The 15646-nt window shown below is 36.0% G+C and overlaps 1 protein-coding gene across 1 annotated transcript in view; it reads right to left on the bottom strand.

The window, feature by feature from the left end:
* Positions 1-15646, bottom strand: part of LOC134685363 (uncharacterized) — a 76364-nt gene that overhangs the window by 1991 nt on the left and 58727 nt on the right. The window lies entirely within an intron of this gene.

Raw genomic sequence — 15646 nt, 5'->3', positions numbered from 1 at the left:
TCTGGCAGTCCAAATTGATCAGCCCTTTTTCCGGATGGCCTCTATTTCTAAACCTACATATTGTATTTCTGTTTACTTGTTCTCGTCCTGAATGTGCATGAAATATTTGCCTCTGAATGTTAAACCACTAACAATCAATCAATCAATCATACAGGAACAATTAACGAAACGAACAGGATTTGGCGATATATCGTAAACGAACAGGATTTGGCGATATATCGTAAACGAACAGGATTTTGGCGATATATCGTTAACGTACAGGATTTGGCGATATATCGTAAACGAACAGGATTTGGCGATATATTGTAAACGAACAGGATTTGGCGATATATCGTAAACGTACGTTCATGTGACTAAAAACAAAATGATTAAAGTAAAACAATATTCAAAAGAATTTCTTGATGTTGTGTTTATTAGAAATTGAGAAAAAAAACATACTGAACATGTAGAATAGCTTAAAACTTTAGACTTGCGTTGTATGCCATCAATTTTTCACACTTTTGAAAATCATTTTATTCATAGAAGTTTTGTTCTTGAAAGCAACTTTAGTGTTAATGAAAAATAAACCTCAAGTTATATCTTTATCACAAAAGTTATACTTTATCAAAATAGTAACAGGTTTCACCATCTATCAAAAATGTTTTAAATGAAATTGTGAATGGAAATTGGGAATGTGTCAAAGAGACAACAACCTGATCATAGAAAAGACAACAGCAGAAGTTCACTTACAGGTCCTCAATGTAGCGAGATATTCCCGCACCCTGAAGAGTCCTAAACCCTTTCTGTATGATATCTTAGAGATTGAATTTTATATATAGTGTTTCAGAAATAATCACATTATGTTTGTAGCTAGTAATATTAATAGCCTAAATTTTAAGTTCACTTGCAGGTCTTTAATGTAGCGAGAAATTCCCGCCCCCTGAAAAGTCCTAAAACCTTTCTGTATGAGATCTTACAGATTGAATTTTATATATAGTGATTCAGAAATAATGACATTATGTCGTTTTGATTTGTTTGAAAATTTGATGTGTTTTACTAGTAATATTAATAGCCTAAATTTTAAAATTTCAAAATGCAACATGTTTTTAATGAACAATGTACATAAAGTTGATTTCATTGAGTAATTGTGTTATATTGCATATCAATAATTGAAATCCTTCAAGGTCTTCTATTCTTCATTCAAAAGTTCGATCTTATATATTTGCCGATTTCTTGCAGTAACGTAAACATACCAAATAACAAATAATTCACATAATGCATTTAGATTGATCAACAGCGAAGTTGAAGAGTTATAGTTTAATTATAGAGTTATTGCAAGTAAAGAGGTCAAGCTGTTACTATGCTTTATTAACACTTTACATTATAAGCCATATCTTGCCTGTTCGATCGAATACATTAATGGTCACTTGATAGTAAAATCATTAATATCATGAATAACAAATTTTCGATGATATATATTGGGGTTGAGGCAAATAAACTTGTTTCACTTATCTCCCATATCAAATATTTATGTATATAAAGAAGACACAATTTGTCTCAACAATTTTTTCAACATTTATTATATTGAGACATTAATGTTCAAAATGTTAAGATTGATTTATTCGATCGCCACTGAACATTCTTATTAATATTTAAACTAAATGTGCATCTGGCGTACCAAATTAAAAGCCCAAGTAACGGGTCTAAAAGCACACGCACTCCTCTCAGAAAAAATATCCTAAATACCTTTATATAACACTATGAAGGTGTATACGAAAACAAATTTTGACACGAGTGGGGTTGCAAAATCACTGTTTAAAATGGCTGAAATATGTAATCATATAACTTATATTTGAAAAGGGGAATAGTGCCTAGTGGCGACAGCCCTCGCCGATTGAATTTTTTCAAAAATATAAAAAAAACCATGAGATGGGAAATGGTTTGAATAGCCACTAGCCTTGTGTAGATCTAGATAAATGTTTTGTAAAGCAGATGTGATCTCATCAAATATATGTGTGAGCGAAGGGTGGCGTCTGTTTCTTCTGCATGTAACAGATGGAAGATTGTGAGTTTGGAGACATAAAAATACAGCATATACCACAAGGAAAATCAAAGCAACTGTACCTTACGGTGGAGGCTCTGTGATGGTATTAAGATTTATCTCTCATGACTGCAAATTATACTTGGTCACTCTTCGAGGAAACCTTAGTTGTGATCAATACATCAGAGACGTTCTTCGGCCAGTATTTGTATCTCATTTTGATAACCACCCATTAGCTGCAAAACGTGTTCTTATGGATGACAACGCTAGGCCGAATCGTTCAAGGGCGGTTACCGCATTTCTGCAAGACGAAGCAGTAACTGCACTTCCAAAGCCTAGCATGAGCTCGGATTTAAATCCCAAAGAGCATATTTGGTACACGTTATGCCGTCGGGTACAGCGAACTGATTCACCTGTACAAAATTTACGTCGTTTGGAAACAGCGTTGCACTGAGAATGGCGGCATATATCACATCAGGAAATCCCACGACCAACTGGATGGATGAGACACGGGGTGGATGCCTGCATCCAATCACGTGGTGGTTTTAGCCGATATTAAATATTGAACTAGGGGTAACGTTTCTCCTCTACAAGACCTATATAGTCATACCCCGTGACATCTCTCATAATTTTTCTCTAGAAGCCCTGGAAGAGGCCGACCCATCCCTAACTTTTTGACATTTTTTTCAAATTTTGAGCTCTAGTTTCAGATTTTTGAACAAAGCGTCCTTTGATACCTAGCGCAAAAGAAGCGCCTATTTCTCCTCTACAAGACTTATATCGTCATACCCCGTGACACCCCCTCATTTATTTTCTCTAGCAGCCCCGGAATAGGCCTACACCCCTAATTTTTTGACATTTTTTTTCAAATTTTGAGCTCTAGTTTCAGATTTTTGAACAAAGCGCCCTTCGATACCTAGCGAAAAAGAAGCGCCTGTTTCTCCTCTACAAGACCTATATAATCATAATCCGTGACATCCCTCATTATTTTTCTCTAGAAGCCCCGGAATAGGTCGACACCCCTGATTTTTTGACATTTTTTTCAAATTTTGAGCTCTAGTTTCAGATTTTTGAACATAGCGCCCTTCAATACCTAGCGCAAAAGGAGCGCCTGTTTCTCCTCTACAAGACCTATATAGTCATACCCCGTGACACCCCTCATTATTTTATCTCTAGAAGCCCTGGAATAGGCCGACCCCCTAATTTTTTGCCTTTTTTTCAAATTTTGAGCTCTAGTTTCAGATTTTTGAACATAGCGCCCTTCGATACCTAGCGCAAAAGAAGCACCTGTTTCTACTCTACAAGACCTATATAGTCATACCCCGTGACACCCCTCATTATTTTTCTCTAGAAACCACGGAATAGACCGACCCCCCTAGTTTTTTGACATTTTTTTCAAATTTTGAGCTCTAGTTTCAGATTTTTGAACATAGCGCCCTTCAATACCTAGCGCAAAAGAAGCGCCTGTTTCTCTTCTCTACAAGACCTATATAGTCATACCCCGTGACACCCCTCATCATTTTTCTCTAGAAGCCCTGGAATAGGTCGACCCCCCTAATTTTTTGACATTTTTTTTCAAATTTTGAGCTCTAGTTTCAGATTTTTGAACATAGCGCCTTTAAATACCTAGCGCAAAAGAAGCGCCTGTTTCTCTTCTACAAGACCTATATAGTCATACCCCGTGACACCCCTCATTATTTTTCTCTAGAAGTCCTGGAATAGGCCGACCCCCTAATTTTTTGACATTTTTTCAAATTTGAGCTCTAGTTTCAGATTTTTGAACATAGCGCCCTTCGATACCTAGCGCAAAAGAAGCGCCTGTTTCTTTTCTACAAGACCTATATAATCATATCCCGTGACACCCCTCATTATTTTTCTCTAGAAACCACGGAATAGACCGACCCCCCTAGTTTTTTGACATTTTTTTCAAATTTTGAGCTCTAGTTTCAGATTTTTTAACATAGCGCCCTTTGATACCTAGAGCAAAAGAAGCGCCTGTTTCTCTTATACAAGACCTATATAGTCATACTCCGTGACACCCCCCCCCCCCATTATTTTTCTCTAGAAGTCCTTGAATAGGCTGACCCACCTACCATTTTTTTGACATTTTTTTCGAATTTTGAGCTCTAGTTTCAGATTTTTGAAAATAGCACCCTTCGATACCTAGCACAAAAGAAGCGCCTGTTTCTCTTCTGCAAGACCTATATAGTCATACCCCGTGACACCCCTCATTATTTTTCGCTAGAAGTCCTTGAATAGGCCGACCCACCCCCACCATTTATTTGACATTTTTTTCGAATTTTGAGCTCTAGTTTCAGATTTTCGAACAAAGCGCCCTTCGATACCTAGCGCAATAGAAGCGCCTGTTTCTCTTCTGCAAGACCTATATAGTCATACCCCATGACATCCTTCATAACTTTTCTCTAGAAGCCCTGGAAAAGGCCGACCCATCTTGTAGAGGAGAAACATAGCGCCCCTTCGATACCTAGCGCAAAAGAAGCGCCTGTTTCTCTTCTACAAGACCTATATAATCATACCCCGTGACACCCCTCATTATTTTTCTCTAGAAACCCCGGAATAGACCGACCCCCCTAGTTTTTTGACATTTTTTTCAAATTTTGAGCTCTAGTTTCAGATTTTTGAATATAGCACCCCATGATACCTAGAGCAAAAGAAGCGCCTGTTTCTCTTATACAAGACCTATAAAGTCATACTCCGTGACATCCCCCCCCCCCCATTATTTTTCCCTAGAAGTCCTTGAATAGGCTGACCCACCTGCCATTTTTTTGACATTTTTTTCGAATTTTGAGCTCTAGTTTCAGATTTTTGAACATAGCACCCTTCGATACCTAGCGCAAAAGAAGCGCCTGTTTCTCTTATACAAGACCTATAAAGTCATACTCCGTGACACCCCCCCCCCCCCCCCATTATTTTTCCCTAGAAGTCCTTGAATAGGCCGACCCACCCCCACCATTTTTTTGACATTTTTTTCAAATTTTGAGCTCTAGTTTCAGATTTTCGAACAAAGCGCCCTTCGATACCTAGCGCAATAGAAGCGCCTGTTTCTCTTCTGCAAGACCTATTTAGTCATACCTCGTGACATCCCCCATAATTTTTCTCTAGAAGCCCTGGAAGAGGCCGACCCATCCCTAATTTTTTGACATTTTATTCAAATTTTGAGCTCTAGTTTCAGATTTTTGAAATTAGCGCCCTTTGATACCTAGCGCAAAAGAAGAGCTTGTTTCTCCTCTACAAGACTTATATAATCATACCCCGTGACACCCCTCATTTATTTTCTCTAGAAGCCCCGGAATAGGCCTACACCCCTAATTTTTTGACATTTTTTTTCAAATTTTAAGCTCTAGTTTTAGATTTCTGAACAAAATTAAAGCGCCCTTCAATACCTAGCGAAAAAGAAGCGCATGTTTTTTCTCTACAAGACCTATATAATCATAATCCGTGACATCCCTCATTTTTTTTCTCTAGAAGCCCCGGAATAGGCCGACCCCCCTAATTTTTTGACATTTTTTTCAAATTTTAAGCTCTAGTTTCAGATTTTTGAACATAGCGCCCTTCAATACCCAGCGCAAAAGGAGCGCCTGTTTCTCCTCTACAAGACCTATATAGTCATACCCCGTGACACCCCTCATTATTTTTCTCTAGAAGCCCTGGAATAGGCCAACTCCCTAATTTTTTGACATTTTTTTCAAATTTTGAGCTCTAGTTTCAGATTTTTTAACATAGCGCCCTTCGATACCTAGCGCAAAAGAAGCGCTTGTTTCTCCTCTACAAGACCTATATAGTCATATTCCGTGACACCCCTCATTATTTTTCTCTAGAAGCCATGGAATAGGCCGACCCCCCTAATTTTTTGACATTTTTTTCAAATTTTGAGCTCTAGTTTCAGATTTTTGAACATAGCTCCCTTCAATACCTAGCGCAAAGGAAGCGCCTGTTTCTCCTCTACAAGACCTATATAGTCATACCCCGTGACAGGCTTCATTATTTTTCTCTAGAAGCCCTGGAATAAGCCAACCCCCCTAATTTTTTGACATTTTTTTCGAATTTTGAGCTCTAGTTTCAGATTTTTGAACATAGCGCCCTTCGATACCTATATATAGCTAGCGCAAAAGAAGCGCCTGTTTCTCTTCTACAAGACCTATATAGTCATACCCCGTGACACCCCTCATTATTTTCTCTAGAGGTCCTGGAATAGGCCGACCCCCCTAATTTTTGGACATTTTTTCAAATTTTGAGCTCTACTTTCAGATTTTTGAACATAGCTCCCTTCAATACCTAGCGCAAAAGAAGCGCCTGTTTCTCCTCTACAAGACCTTTATAGTCATACCCCGTGACACCCTTCATTATTTTTCTCTAGAAGCCCCGGAATAGGCCGACCCCCCCCCCTAATTTTTTGACATTTTTTTCAAATTTTGAGCTCTAGTTTCAGATTTTTAAACATAGCGCCCTTCGATACCTAACTCAAAAGAAGCGCCTGTTTCTCCCCTACAAGACCTATATAGTCATACCCCGTGACACTCCTCATTATTTTTCTCTAGAAGTCCCGGAATAGGCCGACCCAACCCCCATTTTGTTGACATTTTTTTCGAATTTTGAGCTCTAGTTTCAGATTTTTGAACATAGCGCCCTTCGATACCTAGCGCAAATGAAGCGCCTGTTTCTCTTCTACAAGACCGATATAATCATAACCCGTGACACCCTCATTATTTTTCTCTAGAAGCCCCGGAATAGACCGACCCACCTAATTTTTTGGCATTTTTTTCAAATTTTGAGCTCTAGTTTCAGATTTTTGAACATAGCTCCCTTCAATACCTAGCGCAAAAGAAGCGCCTGTTTCTCCTCTACAAGACCTATATAGTCATACCCCGTGACAGGCTTCATTATTTTTCTCTAGAAGCCCTGGAATAGGCCAACCCCCCTAATTTTTTGACATTTTTTTCGAATTTTGAGCTCTAGTTTCAGATTTTTGAACATAGCGCCCTTTGATACCTAGAGCAAAAGAAGCACCTGTTTCTCTTCTACAAGACCTATATAGTCATACTCCGTGACACCCCTCATTATTTTTCTCTAGAAGTCCTTGAATAGGCTGACCCACCCCCCATTTTTTGGACATTTTTTTCGAATTTTGAGCTCTAGTTTCAGATTTTTGAACATAGCGCCCTTCGACACCTAGCGCAAAAGAAGCGCCTGTTTCTCCTCGACAAGACCTATATAGTCATACCCCGTGACACCCCTCATTATTTTTTTCTAGAAGTCCTGGAATAGGCCGACCCACCCCAAACATTTTTTTGACATTTTTTTTCGAATTTTGAGCTCTAGTTTCAGATTTTCGAACAAAGCGCCCTTCGATACCCAGCGCAATAGAAGCGCCTGTTTCTCTTTTGCAAGACCTATATAGTCATACCCCGTGACACCCCTCATTATTTTTCTCTAGAAGCCCCGGAATAGGCCGACCCACCCCCCAATTTTTTGCATACCCCGTGACACTCCTCATTATTTTTCTCTAGAAGTCCTGGAATAGGCCGACCCACCCCCAAATTTTTTGATATTTTTTTCGAATTTTGAGCTCTAGTTTCAGATTTTTGAACATAGCGCCCTTCGACACCTAGCGCAAAAGAAGCGCCCTTCGATATCTATCGCAATAGAAGCGCCTGTTTCTCTTCTGCAAGACCTATATAGTCATACCCCGTGACACCGTTCGTTATTTTTCTCTAGAAGTCATGGAATAGGCCGACCCACCCCCCATTTTTTTTACATTTTTTTCGGATTTTGAGCTCTAGTTTCAGATTTTTGAACATAGATACCTAGCGCAAAAGAAGCGCCTGTTTCTCCTCTACAAGACCTATATAATCATACCCCGTGACACCCCTCATGATTTTTCTCTAGAAGCCCCGGAATAGGCCGACCCCCCTAATTTTTTGACATTTTTTTCATTCGAATTTTGAGCTCTAGTAACAGATTTTTGAACATAGCGCCCTTTGATACCTAACGCAAAAGAAGCGCCTGTTTCTTTTCTACAAGACCTATATTTCTCAGTTCTATATTTTTGTTTGTCCTATTTTTATCTTTTCTTATATTTATTTCAATGTTCTATTTTTTTCACAAATAACTATAGTGACTAATAGTGAATCAATTCAGGAAGGGTTTTTGTGACCAACGTAATCAAATGGAGGTAGTACCAGATCACTCTGAATAGTCTCACAACAGGACAATTTTCAGGGTCTTTACTTAAATTTAGTGCTTCACAGCTCCATGTGTGTACTAATAGGTTCTACCAATATTATGGATTATTTCTGACCATACAATACTACATTATAATGTCAATTTGTAATGTTAACTGTATTAAATTGAACAGTAACATTTTGATCATATGAATAGTCGGAAAGCTGACCCGGTTTGACCCATGGTCATTTCTTATGACTGGCTTTCCGACTGGAAAGTTTGTGAAATTGTTGAACGGATATTTTTTTCACGGGTGTCATTCGGTTTATCGAGAGAAATGAGCGTGAAAGAATATCTAACGGCGGTCAAGTATTGAGCGACGATCGTGAAATCTCTGGTAACGGATCGTGAAAGACATTTAATGGGAATTATAGGTCAGAATCTTTAAAAATATTGCTTAATTTTCAAAACGCGGAACAAATCCGAATAAAAAATATGTCTGTCAAAATGGTTTAACTTCCCCAACATAGCTGTGAAATAAGAAAGAGAAAACATGCAGTACTTTATGAAAAAACACAAAAGGCGCAATGCATGTATATGCAATTAATTACAAATAACACGCTTTTTGTTACTATAATGGTCATGTCTCAGTTCATCGTGATATATTCGAAATGTAATCTTTGGTGTATCTGATAGTACAGTAAAATTAAGGTATGTTCTCCTCTTTAAAGCATTAATTTGTATATGAAAACCTTAAATTTGTTGAATATCCATCAAACTTGATCGTGAAAGATCAGGCAACGCAATTTTTTGATCGTGAAAGATAATGCGTGACCAGACTTATTACTAGTAATCAGAAATCAGTATTTCTTTTACCATTTGATAAACCTGCAACTGGTTGAAGCCTGTAACTATTTTGATAAGGATGAACATTAAAGCTTTTTTTTTCATTCAACGCTTTACTTTGAAAGTTAAAAAACAACAACCAAAACATCTCTAGATAAGTTTGAAAGATTCAGCTCTGAGAATCGGTCAAGTGCAATTCATGCAGACTGACACTATTTACTAATAGCCAAAAATATGGATATGCAACGTTTAAACCAAAATGATATCCATCAAACAAAAAATTACAGCAAAACAGCCTCTTTCGTGAGTTATTTGAGATTGAACGATAACCAACATTTTGTGCAACAGTACTTTCTTAAGTTCTGTATATACAAAGCAGATGTGGATTGATTTAACTATATACTACAGACTATAGAATACCAAATCGCAAATGCTGTAATGTCTCGTCTGCTTTACTTATGATAGTTAATTTTATGGAACGTCTATAATATCAAGGGTTTTACTAGAAGTGTCAAATGCGCTTAATTCGCTTAATGTATTTTTGTCCATCTGATGAATTAAGCCTTTTCAATTGATTTTAATAGTTCGTTCTTATGTTGCACAGTTATACCACTGTCCCAGATTCGGGGGAGGGTTGGGATCCCAATAACGTGTCTAACCCTGCCACATTTTTAATGTATGTGTGGCCAAAGTCAGGAGCCTGTAATTCAGTGGTTGTTGTTTGTTTATGTGTTACATATGTGGTATTCGTTCATTTTTTTTTATATACAAATAAGGCCTTTAGTTTTCTCGTTTTAATTGTTTGACATTGTCACAATGGGGGCCTGTTATAGCTGACTATGCGGTATGGGCTTTGCTCATTGTTGAAGGCCGTACGGTGACCTAAAGTTGTTAATGTCTGTTTCACTTTGGTCTCTTGTGGATAATTGTCTCTTTGGCAATCATACCACTTTTTTTTTAAATTATGATTGTCAATGGTTAAAGAAAAGAATGCAATGTCAGATGAACCACGACATACAGATCTCTACAAATATCCCGTAGACCAAATACATGTGTTCCGATCCTTACAGTGCCTTAGAAACTGACAAATATAAAAGTTATGCTTGCCAATTAATTCGAAACATAAGGTCAAAAGTATATGAACCCTGACCGACAGCCAGACATAGACATCTTTCTATCATTCAATATATCAAATACAATTGACGTCATTATGGTCATTTATGAAACATGCAAACAGACATGTAAACCATACACAAAATGCCATGGCGCTATAGCATACAGGTATATATCCAAACGCTAGACAACATAAAACGAGCATTGCCGAATGATGCATGACAATAGGTTCAATGTCAGTTGAAACCTTGCAGAAGTCGAAAATGTACACCTCACAATCATAACAACAGACACTTATCCTAAAGCTTAACTAATCCGCGATACGGACTTGACCACAAAAATGAATCTTCATCCATGAAATAAGGTAGCACTCCACAGTTAGATGTGTAGTTTCGCATTTTGGCCCTTGTGATTTTTTCAAATATGAGAGCTAGTGTGCAATAAAATTCATTTTTGGATAGCTGAGTATTAAAATAGCCTTTGTATTGGGTTATATGAACATCAAGGTTATGTAATGTATGTAATATAGGCTGTTTTCTATATGGCAATCCGTATTTGCATATCCCTACCATACATTGGTCCGGCAATTATTGTTATGGTTTTTTTCCAACTTTTTATCGCACGAATTTTGTGATTGGATTTTACGAAAAGATGAGGCGAAAGACACTCATTTTTTATTGGACCATAAGGAAGATTTAGGAAAAAAGTTTCTAAAAAGGTATCACTCAAAGGCATTGAAATTCTAGTTTGATCCAAATTTACGGGGGAAATTTGACATGTTCACCCCCCTTTTTGCAATATTTTATGGGAAACAAATGCAGAATGTTGCCATGGATACACATAAAAGGAATTAATTTTCACCCTTTTAACTTTTGAAAATCAAATCTATGGAAGATACTGATTGCATACATATGCACATGTACAACACAAACAGTTAGATTAATGTATTAGAAATCCAGGAATAGGAGATGATAAAACATTTTGTGGCTCATTTTTGATTTTATTTTCTAACTGTGGAGTGCTATCTAAGGCAAACTCGGGGTCAGATGAATCCTGTCTGACGGACATGTAGTTTATAGGATCCAATATACCAAATGTGGATATCCTATAACTCGTGATAAGTGAGTACTTCAAATGACAATAAAAAGCTTCATCCTACAATCATCCAACTATTTTACATTTCATTTTCTGAAAATATTTATACTTTGAAAAGCTTAAACCTTTTGAGGATGTTGACCTATATAGCTTTTCTCAATCACAATAACAAATATTAACTATGATATAATTGAAGAAAAATGTGAACGTCTTCGTAGCATCATATCTTTCAACCAGACTCAAGCTGGCAGCCACTTTTATCGGCCAATCAAGTTAGCAGCCACTTTTTTCCAGCAGCCATTTTGACGATATGTATAAAAACCAAAAAACTGCACGAGACTCAAACGTTCCAAAAATCGCTAAATCTTAGTTTAATAGAGTTTAACAGCGGAATTCGACAATTTCGCGGCTTGTATTGATTTTAAAAGCATTTCATTACGTTTTAAATATGTATGTGAAGTAAGCTGCCGGTTTGTTATTTGATATTCGATATTCAATATACAACCGGTTGCAAGCAGTCAGTTCAATATCAAATTTTAGTTGAAAATCATTAAAAAGTATGATTTAATAGTTAACAGGAGTGAAAAATTACGCCCAAATAGTTTTATGACCCTTTCAAGCTGCCGTAAATTCTCGTTGTCCTCGAATATAAACCCTTATATAAGTTGCATGTTTGTCTTTATGTAATCAAGATTTTTATCAATAAAAAGACATCAAAGATTCAACAAAGATTTAATTTAATATATAATAAAACTACAACTAAAGCCGGCCATTCTAAAAACATTCCAAAATATAATCAAAGTACTGAAGTACTGAACATCAGAGGACCTCAAGTTGTGTTGAATTATTGATAAATGACAGGTGTTTATATATTATACTTGTCGGACAGATATGTTCACCTTACAATATAGTACATATAACATTATTTGCTATGCTATAAATATATATCATATCTGAGATACTGACTTGAACTAGGATACTTAACTTTGTGAATTATCAATGATTATGTGGTCAAATGAGAACTGTTAGATTGGCATTATGACTATATAGTTGCACACATACAAAAATAGTATAGCATATAACATACAATTATTCAATAGTTTTGTTGTGTATGATTTACAAATAGAAAAATAGAGATGGCAAGACCTGAAGAAGGCTGCCTGATTCTTTTAAGTGACATACATGTATGAACAACAGAGTCGGTGTGGGGCCACTAAGCTTAACTGCCCGCTTTGCACCAGCCAATATAAATGAATGCCTAGGGTGGGAATCGAACCCACATACACCAACTCTGTTGTCCCTATATTTTTAAATGAACAAAAAATTATCAAAAATAAATTTAAAAAAATGTATAAATTGGTTAAAAATTTATACATGAAAATATTTATAGGTTGATTTTCTGTGATTCAGATGGCTACTCAGATTGTAATCTCATAGGCTCTAATGTACAGCTACATGAATAGACAGCGTAAGAGTGTTTAAAATTGCTAAGGCAGACTTTTGGGGGGAGGAAGGAGCTTAAGGCATGCTTTTTCGAGGAGCTCCATGTATGGTAAATGCGTAGTCCTTTTTTTATATAGTTTTACCCAAAGTGTTGACTTGCTAGACCCCTCCCCCTTTAAAACTCCTGGATTCTCATCCAATTTGATAGAAATCTAAACTGCTATGAAACAAGGTTGTTTAGGTAATAACAATTATGTTTGGGAATAAAATAGAAAGGTTGCTTTAAACATGTTAAATGTTGCTGAACATTTTGTTTGAATTATCTAGAATATACATGTCATTTTGGTCTTTTGTGGATAGTTGTGTCATTGGCAATCATACCACATCTTCTTTTTTATATGTACTTGTGGTTTTAATTGTGGACATTTTAAATCCATGTTAACTTATGCATGACTCTGGCCTCTGGTACAAATTAGAACATGGAATTATTCATGCAAACTCACAGAAAGATTCTTGAGATTTAAATTTCCACAGAATAATAAATAAACAAAAACATTAAACATTTTAAACAATTAACATACTAAAATTTATGATAAAAGAGATAACAATCCATTTTTAGATCGTGAAGCTCCCTTGTCACCTACTTACAGTGTTTATATATCTCAACTTGTATGATTCTCTCGTGTATGTACACAATGTAACAATGTTTTAGATTTTAACGAGAGAAATTTATGTATTACTGAAAAATTATTACACCAGGGTTTTCCATATCACAACCTAGTCATTACATTTACTCAATTTTATCAGTGGTATAAGGACATTATTTATCCAATATAGCTCAACATGCAGACTTCTTAAACGTTCAGGTATTTTACATCCAATTTTTTATGGAAATATTCTTTATAAAGCACACAGGTGTCAGTATTCACCTCAGAAACTTACAAACCTTTGAATAGACTTTTTAAGAAGGAATATAGTAACGATACTGTTATCAGGTCATTAAAGATTGCATATTTTGGCGTTAATATCGATTCACTTATAGGGTCTTTGCATTGGAACTAAACAAATTTATTCAAAAAACAGATGTTGGCATGACACTGGTTATGTTCTTCTTATATATGTTATGATGGTATGATACTAAACCCCTATCAGGAAGAATTGTGCTTGATATTCATATGATGAAATCATAATCTTTCAGTCAGTTTTATTGAAGTCTGGAGCTGGCATGTCAGTCAACTGCTAGTAGTCTTTTGTTTTTTATGTATTATTGTCATTTTGTTTATTTTCTATGGTTACATCTTCTGACATCAGACTCAGACTTCTCTTGAACTGAATTTTAATGTGCGTATTGTTATGCGTTTACTTTTCAAAATTGGCTAGAGGTATAGGGAGAGGGTTGAGATCTCACTAACATAACCCCTCCCGATTTTTGCGCCTGTCCCAAGTCAGGAGCCTCTGGTCTTTGTTAGTCATGTAATATTTTAAATTTGGTTTCTTGTGTACAATTTGGAAATTAGTATGGCGTTCATTATCACTGAACTATTATATATTTGATTAGGGGCTAACTGAAGGACGCCTCTGGTTGCGTGAATTTCTCGCTACTTTGAAGACCTATTGGTGACCTTCTGCTGTTGTTTTTTTTTCTTTGGTCAGGTTGTTGTCTTTTTGACACATTCCCCATTTCCATTCTCAATTTTAACATTTTGATAAAATAAAATAATACACTAACCCTTTGCAATGTTACTTCAACTTTTAATCTGGGGTTCCAGAAACTTTTAAAATATCTCTTGCAGTCATATGCAGGGTATACATGGTATAGCGCTCATAGGTTTGTCTCTATAAACATGATAAAGATTTGCTAAGTTTACTCATACAGAATCCCAATATCGCTCTCATTAGTATATATAGATACATGTGTGCTCAAATTACCATTTGAATTAGTCTCAAAATTGATATATCTAACTCAATCATTTTGTCAATTGAGTAGATCTAGCTTAAATTTTACTCATAAATGTAAGTGATCATATTTGCTCAATTGAAGATCTCATGGGTGCTCGTAGTGATTGGAAACTGATTGTATTTGCTCAAGTACTCATGTATGCGTGAACATATGTCTTATTCAAATACCTAAAATTTTACATGGATTACACAACTTAATAATTTTGGCAATACATGTACATGTGACATGTATGGCATGGTCCAAAATTATACAATACTACAACAGTTAATCTATATTTATACCTCTAAAATTGTAGGGATTCTTCAAATATATCTAGAGGCTAGTAAATGGTACGGACAACGCCACTTATTGTAATTCAGTAAATGTGATTTACCCAAATTCTGACTTTCAGTGTAAAATAAGACTCTTGCTTTTAGTTTTACGAGCAAGAGTCAACATTCACACTCAAAAATAGTCCATCTCTATTGGAAGAAAACTCTGAATATTACATACATGTAAAATACAATTATTTCAACCAATAATTATATATAAGAATTACTTACAAATTCATTAACAAAATCCGCTTTTTTTCAAGTCAAGGGACGTAATTATTCAAATATACTAATGCGAGTACTAAGTCGGAGAAGGAGCGAAAATCCGAAACAGTACCTTAAAAAACAGAAAATAGTTCCAAGTGTGTCCAAGTGATCAATCTACTTGTTATTTACGAAGAAAAGAAATTTAACTTAAAAAATTGTTGAGATCTTTAAAAAAAAACACAAATTGTTGCATTTAAGAATACAAAGAAAGTAACCTTATCTTTAAGGGCCTTGCAGGTTCTTGTTACTCCTACCCAATCTGCTGGTATTTTCAAAATGGCTGCGGGGGACGCGGCCTGAAAAATGATTTTAATATTGTGTCAGATTAAATATTCCTGATTTTGCTACGTTAATATTATAGACAAATATGCTACAAACGGTTTAAAGATGTTACTCTAAATCAAATAA

The sequence above is a fragment of the Mytilus trossulus genome, chromosome 9 (assembly GCF_036588685.1).
Source record: "Mytilus trossulus isolate FHL-02 chromosome 9, PNRI_Mtr1.1.1.hap1, whole genome shotgun sequence".
In the NCBI taxonomy this organism is placed as follows: domain Eukaryota; kingdom Metazoa; phylum Mollusca; class Bivalvia; order Mytilida; family Mytilidae; genus Mytilus; species Mytilus trossulus.
Note: the sequence above shows the minus strand (reverse complement) of the source record. Positions and strands in the feature narration are given on the sequence as shown.